This window comes from Pituophis catenifer, unplaced genomic scaffold, assembly GCF_029215685.1.
Source record: "Pituophis catenifer annectens isolate HBS135680 unplaced genomic scaffold, rPitCat1.0.hap2 SCAF_1, whole genome shotgun sequence".
In the NCBI taxonomy this organism is placed as follows: domain Eukaryota; kingdom Metazoa; phylum Chordata; class Lepidosauria; order Squamata; family Colubridae; genus Pituophis; species Pituophis catenifer.
In genome coordinates this window covers 123,074,940-123,087,001 of record NW_027256881.1, presented here as the reverse complement: position 1 = coordinate 123,087,001, position 12,062 = coordinate 123,074,940, and the positions used below count along the sequence as shown (strand labels likewise).

At 38.5% G+C, this 12,062-nt stretch overlaps 1 protein-coding gene across 2 annotated transcripts in view; it reads right to left on the bottom strand.

Moving 5' to 3' along the window:
• Nucleotides 1-12,062, bottom strand: part of KHDRBS2 (KH RNA binding domain containing, signal transduction associated 2) — a 387,146-nt gene that overhangs the window by 165,519 nt on the left and 209,565 nt on the right. The gene's annotated exons all lie outside the window — the stretch shown is intronic.

The following is a 12,062-nucleotide window of genomic DNA, read 5'->3' as shown; positions in this document are numbered from 1 at the left end:
CAATTAACTGGCTGTATCCGTGAAATAGCGAAAGAAGTGGGAATATCAGAATGCTTAGGGGCTTTTCATATAGATGAAATGCAGAAATTTAAAGCAATTGGCTTTTTACAAGGTTGCAGATACTGAGTAGAAGGAGTGATGGAACCTACTCTTAGCAGAATTCCATAGAAACCAAGAAAATAACTTCCTAGTCATCATAATGAAAAATAACTTAAAATGCTCAGTTTTTTCTTTCTTTCTTTTTTTTTTTTTAAAAAAGAGCCAGTTTGGTCTAGTGATTAAGACATCAGGCTAGAGACTAGTAGACCAGGTGTTCTAGTCTCACCTTAGCCATGAAAGCCAGGTGGGTGTCTTTGCGCCAGCCCCTCTCTCTCAGCCCAACTCACCTCTCAGGATTGTTGTGAAGAAAATAAGAGGAAGTGGGATTCAAATTTTTTTACTACCGGTTCTGTGGGCGTGGCTTGGTGGGCGTGCCATGGCTTAGTGGGTGTGGCTTGGTAGGCATGGCAGGGGAAGATTACTGTAAAATCTCCATTCCCTCCCCACTCCAAGGGAAGGTTACTGCAAAATCCCCATTCCCTCCCAATCAGCTGGGACTCGGGAGGCAGAGAATAGATGGAGGAGGGGCCAGTCAGAGGTGGTATTTACCGGTTCTCCGAACTACTCAAAATTTCTGCTACCGGTTCTCCAGAACTGGTCAGAACCTGCTGAATACCACCTCTGAGTCATGCTCCCCACCTTAAGTTATTTATACAAATAAAGAAGGGAAATAAATAATAATTTATTATTATTTGATAAATAAATAAATCAATTAAAAAGTTACAATATTCAGTTTCAATAACATCTTTTCATAGAAAAATCTTATTGTATTATTATAATGTCCACTGCTTTAAGAACTTGATTATCTATGTTAACATTTATTAGCTTTAGAGGAAAGATACTAGAAGCTTTCAGGGAATAATAATTAGAATTCCAATGCCATGTCAGTTACTAAATGCTTTAGTGCTCTCAATATTAGTTGGACGGTGACCTAATAGTGACCTTGACAGAACTATTTACCAGCATATTTAGAATGCAGAGCTTAACATGCACTGAATTAAAAACACATTGAAGTGTGTTAGACTTCACATGTGGGTGTTACTTGGAACCCTAACATATACAAGCATCCCTTTTAGCACGTCTTCTTTGTTGTTTCACATTCTGAGAAATGTATCATACTGTAAATGGCTTTTTAATTATTCCTATTTAATAGCGGGCCAGAAGGTTTCCTAATGTGATAATAAGGTATTGTATGCATGAATGTAAAGCTAATGCATGAGCGTTACAATCTTACACAGAGTTTTGTGCTGAAACAGGAAGTTTGTTTATCAGTAAGTTATTCAGCTCATTTCTCACATAAAGTCTCCATCTGAATACCAACAAGATTTACATGCACCCATCAGGATAAAGCAGTCTTTATGTGGCCCCTGAAATTCAGTCACAATCTGGATATGTGGGTAATCAGAACAAGTGAACTCTACCAGGAAACAATATTTCCTAGTAGAGAGTAATAAGTAAACCTGTCATACTGAATTGTAAAAAAGTAGAGATCGCTAGATGGAAATAAATAGATGGCATTTCTATTATTTCATTCTATTATATCTCTCTGCTGCCATCTAGTGATTGTCTGACTATTTACAGACTGAATATGAAAGCTCTATATCAGAGTTCCTCAACCTTTTCAGCTTTGTGGACCAGTGGGTGGGAGAGGGAGGGGATGGTTCCATCCGTGCAGCAGGCAAGTGCATCCATGCAGCTCCATTGTGCAACTAGTAGGTCCATAAGCCACCAGTTGTGAAAATGGAGCTAGCTTGCCCATTGGTCACATGAGTGGGGATGCGCGCACACACGTTCATCCACTACTTCCACGGCCCAGTTCCAAAAGGCTCAAGGCCCAGGAGTAGCTGATCTTTTTTTCCTCTTTGTCCATTCCTTTGATAGTCTTTCATTTCTTCCCCTATTTTTCCCCTCTGTTCTTTCCATACCAAAGCCTGTAATTATAGGCACTCATTTCTTTTTTCTCTTCTCTTCTCTTCTCTTCTCTTCTCTTCTCTTCTCTTCTCTTCTCTTCTCTTCTCTTCTCTTCTCTTCTCTTCTCTTCTCTTCTCTTCTCTTCTCTTCTCTTCTCTTCTCTCCTCTCCTCTCCTCTCCTCTCCTCTCCTCTCCTCTCCTCTCCTCTCCTCTCCTCTCTTCTCTTCTCTCTCTCCCTCACCTGAGCAGAAGCAGAGGCATGGTGGTGATCTGAGACAGCTGGATGCAGACTGGATGTAACATCAGAGTTACAATATTGTGTTCTTAGGGGCTATTTGGAGGCTTAGCAGAAAATCTTTCTGACAGCCCATACAGATGATGTCAACTCAATTTTCAAAGCTGTCAAATGAGATGACTGACCTGATGCCAGCTCCATCAATATTGATGCCATTAAGAATCTGTAATCTTTGTAGTTTCACTTTAGAGTAAGGGCATACACAGATGTCACTTTGGACCCTGTTGGGAGCAGGAGATTTGATATTTTTAGTCTGAGCAGATCCACAGCGAGATGAATTTAACAGGACCAAAGTTGGAGTAGTGTTTGTTCTACTTTCTCCATTCCCCAACACCCCCCCCCCCCCTCAAATTTCTAACCAGTAATGGAAATGCCTACAGTTTGGGGAAAATATATAGAGGTTGAGGTTGTTGAGCTTTTGAGGCCATATAATATGGTCTCCTGGTCAGTTCAGATAAGACAGGAAAAAAGGAGCCTCTGGAGGCAATCCTCTTCTGAGTGACAGAACAAAACGACCAGGAATCCTAGTCTTTTTATACTTTATATCTGAGTTTTTAATTAAAAATCCCCATAAAATTTTTTTGGAAGTGGATTTGTTACTGCAAAGTGAGCAGGAAAATGGATTGGTTTTACATTGATCCTCAAATCCCTACTTGACAAGAAAAGAGTTCTTTCTGTTCTATTTCACATATACTTTTACAAATTGCTTTGTGTCAAAGTCAAGCAAGATCACAACTGGGGTAATTTTACTGACAGCATTCCCATTTCTCTAGAGACTATAATTAATGAAGGGGTGCAAACTTTATGATGCATGCAATTTTGAAAATTTACCCTCTATGTTCTTTAAAGATAGATAATGGATAAATATGGTCTAGTCTTGAAGGTATAACAGTGTCTATATTGTCAGACACAATTAGACACAACATTGTCAGACACAACTAGACAACAACTAGACACAAGAACAGTTTTTTCCCAAATGCCATCACTCTGCTAAAGAAATAATTCCCTCAACACTGCCAAACTATTCACTAAGGCTGTATTACTATTACTATTAGTCTTCTCACCGTTCCTATCACCCACCTCCTCCCACTTATGACTGCATGACTGTAACTTTGTTGCTTGTATCTTTACGATTTATACTGATATTGATTGTTTCCTAGTATGATTTGATTGCTTATTTGTACCCTATGATTATCATTACGTGTTGTACCTTATGATTCTTGATGAATGTATCTTCTCTTTTTATGTACACTGAGAGCATATGCACCAAAGACAAATTGTGTGTCCAATCACACTTGGCCAATAAAGAATTCTATTCTATTCTATTCTATTCTATTCTATTCTATTCTATTCTATTCTATTCTATTCTATTCTATTCTATTCTAATTCTATTCTCACAACTGATAACACAGCATATCACAGCATGGATATGCTTCAGCCTATGACAGTTCTTGAGATCTAGCCTTTGAAATGAATCCTCATCATTATCATTTAAAAATGAAGGACATTTAAATGTGTTACCTGGAGATATTAACTTGCATTCTTATCAATGACAGTAGCTGGGGTTCCTCTAAGAGCACTCAAAAACAATAGTTGGCCCAAAATGCACTGGGTCTTGTGTTAACTGGGACTAGACACTATGAACATGTAAACTAATGCTTTGGGCTTGCCATTAATTTTCCAAGTTTGCCTTCAGAAATTGTGGGTGCTCCATCACTGGAGATTTTTAAGAAGGGATTGGACAAACCTTTTGTCTGAAATGGTATAGAGTGTCCTCTTCAGCAGGGGGTTGGACTAGAAGATCTCCAAGGTTCCTTCCAACTCTGTTATTCTGTTAATTCTGTTAAAAAGCTGGTTTTAGCCTATAAAGCCGTATATGACCTGGCCCAAAGTATCCTTAGACTACACCCTTAAATCAGAATCAGCTCATCAGTTGAGAAAAATTGCTGGTAGTTTCTAAGTACAGTGAAAATTGTGATATGTGTCTATGTGTGGGGAAGTGTTGGTAGGTAAGGCTTGGAGGATATACTTCTTGGTTGTGGAACCAACTGCCCTGAGACTGTTGGATTTCTAGAAGTTGGTCAAAATGGAGCTGTTCCAGAGCATTTTTAAAAAAGAATAATCAATTAACATGACATAAATGGAATTGCTATTGAGATACTGTCTTTATTTCAACTTAATTTAAATGTTTTTTTTCATGGTTTTACTGTTTTAGTTATATTGTATTGTGGCTGTTTTATTTCTGAGAAACAATGAAAATATAAAGTTGTGGTGTCTAAAAGTCTAATAAATAATTATCCTTGTTCTGCTTCCCAGTAAATCTACTCCCAATTCTATTTCACAATCAAGCATACACAAATTTTGTGTTATGCCTAATTGTGCAGTAACTATTGATTTCTTACAGCATCTGATTGACTTTCTGCAATAAATTTTGTATCTAAGGTACTGTTCCTTATTAACTGATCTTTAACTTTAGCTCACTTATTTCTTAAATTACTTTCTTAGAATGGAGATTAGATGAAAGGGAGCTTTCCTATGGGAGAAGGAAGAACTGCAACTCCCTAGTTATGGACTTCTGTACTCATGTTGGTGAGTCTAGTATCAATGATAATTTTACTCTTGTAGCCTAATATAAGACTCGCGAAATAGTCCAGACAGAAAGTATGGCCAGATGAATTAATTCTGCTTTACTGTAAAGTTATAGTAATAGAATCTTTCAAGTCTGAAAGCATATTTCTCCCCAGTCATCTTTACAGTCGATGAAATTAGGGGAGGGTCCTTTTTGATATGTTTGCCATAATCACATTCCTTCTGCAGGCTAAGCTGTCTCTTATGCCCTAGCTGCAGTTCTTCCCCATTTCCCAAAGTCATTCCCACCTAACGTTACACGAAGTCTCTATTTTGTCGTGTTTTCTCATTTTATTTTTTCAGAATATATTTTTGTACCTTTCCCTCCCTAATATCTATCAATGTGATAAACTTATATATCTCATTCTTTCACTTTTCTATGGAGATTCTCAGTCATCCAGGCCATGGTTGTCCCAAAGGTGCTTTTTCAAAAGACTTTGTTTTTCCTTGAAGACATTTCACTTCCCATCCAAGAACTGAAGAAGCTTCTTGGATGAGAAGCAAAACATCTTCAAGGAAAAACAAAGTCCAGTTACCTTTTGAAAAAAACACCTTTGGGACATTCCCTCACTTATTGAAACATTAATAGCACATTATACACATATACACATCTATGTCATCTATCTCCATTTCTATCTCCATTTCCAGCTCTATCGCTAAGCCCTTCTTTGCCTTTCCCCAGGGCTCCCTATGTATTTAGGAAAAACTGAGAAACTGCCCCACCCATGAGGGGAGGAGACAGTAAAGGACAGCAGAGAAAGATAGCCAATAGGAAAAAGCAAGACTGAAAGGTTTTAGCCATCATTCATTCTTTCTGTATTTCATACAGTTCAGATTGCAAGAGAGGTATGGAAGACTGTAAAAGAGCTCATGCACTTACGTTGCTATCTTACTTCTATTTTTCAATACAACTCTGCTTAACAAATTTGAATTTCTATCCTTTTTATGGAAGTACATACATTTAAGTGTAAAGATAAATCCATCATTATTCCACTGTTGTTTGCATACCCTCGCTCTCTTTGAAATTAGTTAACGATTTCCATCAGATTGTTATGATCTGACCTAAACAATGATTTATAGTACGTTCACATGAAAGCTCATTTAAATCCACTGAAAATGTATCCATAGGGTTTTTTGAGCCCCCTGAAATGACAGATTCAACAAATGTCAAGTGTTCAAGTAGATAAGAGGTAGGATTTTTCAAGGAATACAAATCCAATTGAATGAAGAACAAATGTGAAATGAACTTATTATTTATCTAAATTATCAGCTTTAAAATACTGACTGGGAACCAGTGCTATCTACTTATAGATGTTAATTTCCATATATATTGAAATGTGATTCTTTTTTTTTTTAATGTACAAATTATATAAGAAACACGAGCTTTAGCATGAAAGTGTTAAAGTCTTTGGACAGAAGTTAGTCTCTAGGTGCAGAAATATCAAGGCTGTTGTTAAGAACGCTTACTGGGGTTAAACTGAAGACAGTAGGATTTTTAAATACATGTTGTTAACATTACCTAATTGTGTACCAATGCATACTTCTTTGGGAATAGGTCCCAGTGAGCATCCTGGGATTAAGCCAGACATTATTAAACTTGTTAGAGACAGAAAGGTGAATCATAATCATCATCATAATTAATACTCTGCCAGTGAAGCACTACCTTGACATTAGTGGTGAAATCCAATTTTTTTTTTCTACCAGTTCTGTGGGTGTGGCTTGGTGGGCATGGTGTGGTTTGGTGAGTGTGGCTTGGTGGGAATGGCAGGGGAAGGATACTGCAAACTCTCCATTCCCTCCCCACTCGTGGGGGAAGGATATTGCAAAATCTCCATTCCCACTCCACTCTGGGGCCAGTCAGAGGTGGTATTTGCCAGTTCTCTGAACTACTCAAAATTTCCGCTACTGGTTCTCCGAACTGCTCAAAATTTCCGCTACCGGTTCTCCAGAACCTTCAGAACCTGCTGGATTTCACCCCTGCTTGATATGGTTGTGAGGTTTGAGTGCTCCAAAGAGGATGAGAGCTCTGCTTAGAGGTTCAATCATACTGGACAGATCTCATCAGAGGAGTCACACAAAGAGTGTCTCTTCCATAAACAATATGGTCAGATGTAACTTACAGAAACTCATACTAGATCAGTCATTGCCCAGGTCAACAAGAGCCATGCTAGGTTTTGGAGTTTCTGAACATCTGGTGGCAAATGGGCTACAGTACTGAGAACTGTTGGATGAGCCACCAGGCTAACAGCTGCAGAATTACTGGAAGAAAAGTTGATTACCCATCACAAAATATACAGAGTGAAAATAAAGAAATAAGAATCTGTTATTACAAATCAGATCTAATGGGAAGAAACAGACTCAGACTCAATCCATCCAAGACTGAGTGGCTGTGGATACTGGCATCTCATGATCTAGTGGTCCCGTCACTTGTGATAGGAGGGGAGGTACTCACTCCCTCAGAATGGTTGCGCAATCTGGGTGTCCTCCTGGATTCATGGCTATCTTTAGAAGATAATCTGACAGCTGTGACCAGAGGGGCCTTCACACAAGTACACCTGGTGCACCTGTTGCACACTTTCCTAGATCAGGATGCCCTTGCCACGGTCACTCATGCCCTTGTTACTTCTCGGTTGGACTACTGTAACACCCTCTACATGGGACTGCCCTTGGGATGCACCCGGAGGCTACAGCTAGTCCAGAATGCGGCTGCACGGGTTGTTATGGGGACTTCTCGTTACTCCCGTGTGACACCTCTCCTGCGCGAGCTGCACTGGCTGCCGGTGGTCCTTCAGGTCCATTTCAAGGTGCTGGTGTCCACCTATAAAGCCCTACATGGCTTAGGCCCAGGGTACCTGCAGGATCATCTCCTGCCATCCTCCCATCGTCCTGTGCGCTCCCATAGAGCGGGCCTCCTCAGGGTGCCGTCAGCCAGACAATGTCGGCTGGTGGCCCCCAGGGGGAGAGCGTTCTCTGTGGAAGTGCCGACCCTCTGGAATGGGCTGCCCACTGGGCTTAGGACAGCCCCTGACCTCCTCTCCTTCCGCTGCGAACTGAAGACGTGGCTCTTTCATCAAATGGGCTGATCCGCTGGGGTGATTTTTACATTGGAATAATTTTAATCAAATTTTAATTGGATTTTAATTTTTATGTAATTTTTCGTTCTGTTGCATGTTTTCTCTGTAAGCCGCCCTGAGTCCTTCGGGAGAAGGGTGGCATATAAATTAAATAAATAAATAAATAAATAAATAAATAAATAAATAAATAAATAAATAAATAAAGAAAGAAAGAAAGAAAGAAAGAAAGAAAGAAAGAAAGAAAGAAAGAAAGAAAGAAAGACAAGAGGATATCTGACAAGAATGAACCAGTTCAAAAAGATCAACATCCAGAATCAGAAATAACAGAATAGAGGCTGGAAGAGCAATGTTGATTTATAATATGGAATAAAATATTCATATTAGTAGAATTGGAAGAACTGCAAAGATCTGACTAGGGCAAAGAAATGGAAGCCTTGTCTGAAGCAGCTCAAGATGCAGAGGAAAATCAGGGGGGGGTACCTGCTTACCAACAACTTTCCAATTGCTAACAGGTATAGTAGTTGATGCAGTCCAACATCATTCTTCCACCTGAGCAGAAAGGAAAGAGCAGAGGAACAAAAGATCAACTCCTAATTGAAAGTATGATTTTGGAACACTGCAAGAGAAGGAACCAACTTGAATGTAGCTTGGACTGTTTACATTTACAAGAAGGCATTTGACACCCTGCTAAGTGAGGGAATCAAGTGTTGGAGTGAGCAGAAACATCAGAAGCTTTGTGCAAAGATCAATGGAACAATGGAAGACACAATTGTTGGTCAACAGTGATATAGATTGGGAAAGATTAATATCAAAAGATAATTTTTCAAGGAGACTTACTATCACCACTACTGTTTGTTATTGCACTGATTCATCTGTTAACAATACAGAACAAGTTAGGCTAACAAACATCAAAAACATCTGGCAGGCTATCCCACCTCCTTGGACTGAATCTGAAGCTGTATGAAAAAGCACCATCTGAAGTTTAAAAAAAGAAAGAATAATTACTCCACACCATCCATATATACAACCAAGACATTGCAATGGAGTTTGGCCTTGACCAATCTGCCATATTCACCATCAGGGGAAAACAGTGAAAACTGAAGGAATCAAGATGCCCTATGGAAATAACATCAAGGGTCTGGATGAAGACCATCGCTACAAATACCTGGGCATCCTTCAAGCTGAGTACATCAAATCCAATGAAGACACTTGAAGTGGCATTTTCAATCTTGTATGACTGTCAGCGGTAATATTTTTATTTCACTTGCACATAGCATTGCAAATACCTTGACAACTCTCTGAAACTTCATTATGTGAAATGCTCCGTGGGCTAGTTGCACAACCACAGCTGAACTTTCCAGCTTTTTCATAATCATTACACAGCCAGTAGCCAAATAACACTAGCATTACATCAAATATAACCTCGAGATATAGAGCCATGGCATTCTCGAGAGACTAAAATGCTAGAAAAATTGCTATTTTTTTTTCCTCTAACAACACAAAAACCTGTATTCTTGTAAAAGCTATTTCAACATTTTTAAAATCTTCTTTGTTAAAGAAGAACACTCCGACATAGAAATGTGTCACAGAGTAAATATATCCCTGGCATAGGAGTAAAAATTTCACTATTTTTGCTGAACTGACGATAATTAAGTGTTAAAAAAGGCTGGGCAATCAAGATAGTTCAAGAAATAACATTAACAATGGAATGATTGGGCCTTTTCTTCAAGAGAAAGGAGAAGGGGATGACAAATTTCTGAAACTAGTGATGGACAAGCTCACTTGGTCTAATTTTCTAACATTTCAGAATTAATAAATCAAATGTATAAATGTGATAGCTTGGAATAACTACTTCTGGATCCAGTTTGAAACCCACCCAGCACATAAGGGTCATTCTGTTTTATACTCACACCATTTCCAGGCAATTCTGGAAATATCCACTTGACCAAGGCTATCAAGTGGATTTCAAAGCTCAGTAGAAACTTGAACAGCAACCTCTAGTATGAATCATACATTTAATTCACCCTACACAGGTCTTTACTAAATAATCAAATGTTACAGCATGTAAAAATGTAGATAAATCAGTGACCATTTCTATATTATTTGTTAGTATTAGTTAATATTGTTAGTTAACATGCGTGCAAATCTTAAGAATAGTACAATCAAAATAATAAAAATCAGAAACAGTTTAAACAACTATCAAGAGCATAATAATCCATTTTAAACTGGATTTTCATAATCCAATATTAATAATCCAATTTAAAATGTTATCTAAACTATTATAGATTTAATGGACTGGTAATAAAAGTATCTAATTTTGCATCTTGACTAGCAATGATGAACCCTAATGGTGCAGTGGTTAGAATGCAGTATTGCAGGAAAACTTTGTCCATTGCCAGCAGTTCGATCCTGACCAGCTCAAGGTTGACTCAGCCTTCCATTCTTCCAAGGTCAGTAAAATGAGAACCCAGATTGTTGGCGGACAATATGCTGACATTTGTAAACTGGTTAGAGAGTGTTGTAAAGCACCATGGAGTGGTATACAAGTCTAAGTGCTATTGCTATTTATTGCTAATTTGAGATTTTCTGGCTTAGAGGTTCTTATTTTCCAATGGGATAATAACATTATAGGTCCATTGCCCATTATGGATCCAGCTTCATTTAGATTATATAAGGATTTGGCCTGGCTTTGAACTGGAGGCAGAACAACCAAGACCTTTTTTAAATTTGGAGGGAGTGTACTTCCACTTGTGAAAATTATCACTAGTGAAGGCATTTTTAATTTTTTTGTCCTCCACCCCCTCACCCCCCAATAAATGTTTGAAACACCATTCATGAAAAGGAGTCATTTTCATTATATTGTCATGTCTTCCAATTAAGAGAGTTCTATTGATTACAAAACGTTGTAATATAACAAAGCTGAAAATAGAAAGCTGCCTTTATGGATGGGTAAAAAAGCAGAGAGGGAGAACAGATGGCATTCAAACTATTGTGGAGCAAATAAACAAGACATAAAGCACAAAGTTGCGACAAATTCAAGAGCTGTCAAGCAAGCACCAACAGAATAAAAAGTATTATGTACGATGGCAGTTAGAGACTCCACAGGCACCTTATAGTACCAACCAGGCATATTACTGAGAAACACACTATGTCAGGATGTCATTGTTGTATAATGACTCCAATAGCATCTGCCAAGGATGGTGCTTTCCAACAGTACTTTCCTGTTGACAACCAGATTAATGGCAGTTGGTGCCCAATAGCTCAAGTTCTATGCGTTGTGAGCTCACAATTCTTCAAGGTTTGCACATGCATTGCCAAACCTACTTACAGGATTAGAATGTCACATCTGTTGGTTTGACATTATTCGCAATGAAATAGACAATTTTACAGTCAGGAAACTATCTTTCAATCATATATACAGTAGTACCATACAATAGTGCTTTTATTTTTTGTTTCAAATGTTTGTTTAAAGGAGACAATGCCAGGGTGGAAATTCCTGCATTTATCTAACTTTAAAGCACTTTGAGATGGTGTGATTTACTTTGTATTTTATACTGGAAAAGCTTTTCTTCAGAGTTTCTTCAAATTCCCTTTTTAGGGGGAGGCATTGGCCTACAGGCTCCCTAGTGGTAAAATTAGCAGGCATTTTTTCCATCTTATATTTGGAAAAATTGGAAGAAGGGCTAAATGTTCACAATGTCATCAAAGTCTTTACTTCCCATTGCCAATCCTCAACTTTGTTGAAGAGCACACTTTGCTAAGATATCTAATTTCAAATGGTAGAAATCAAAGAATAGAAAAAACAGATGGCTGTAATATATGTTGTGGGAGTAGAAGCCCTGTCCCAGCTAGGTAGGGTCACAATAGCACCCTCTAAATTAACTGCTGGTTTGTGGATCATACTTACAGCCAACCTTTTGAAGTTGGACGGCTTTCAAACAACGTTATGACCCAGCATAACAGTGGGGTGACGTGGTGGCACAGAGGCTTAATGATGCTGGAAATGGTCTGCATTCTGATGGTTTGAGCCTGGCTTTATGAGATGGAGTGAGCTC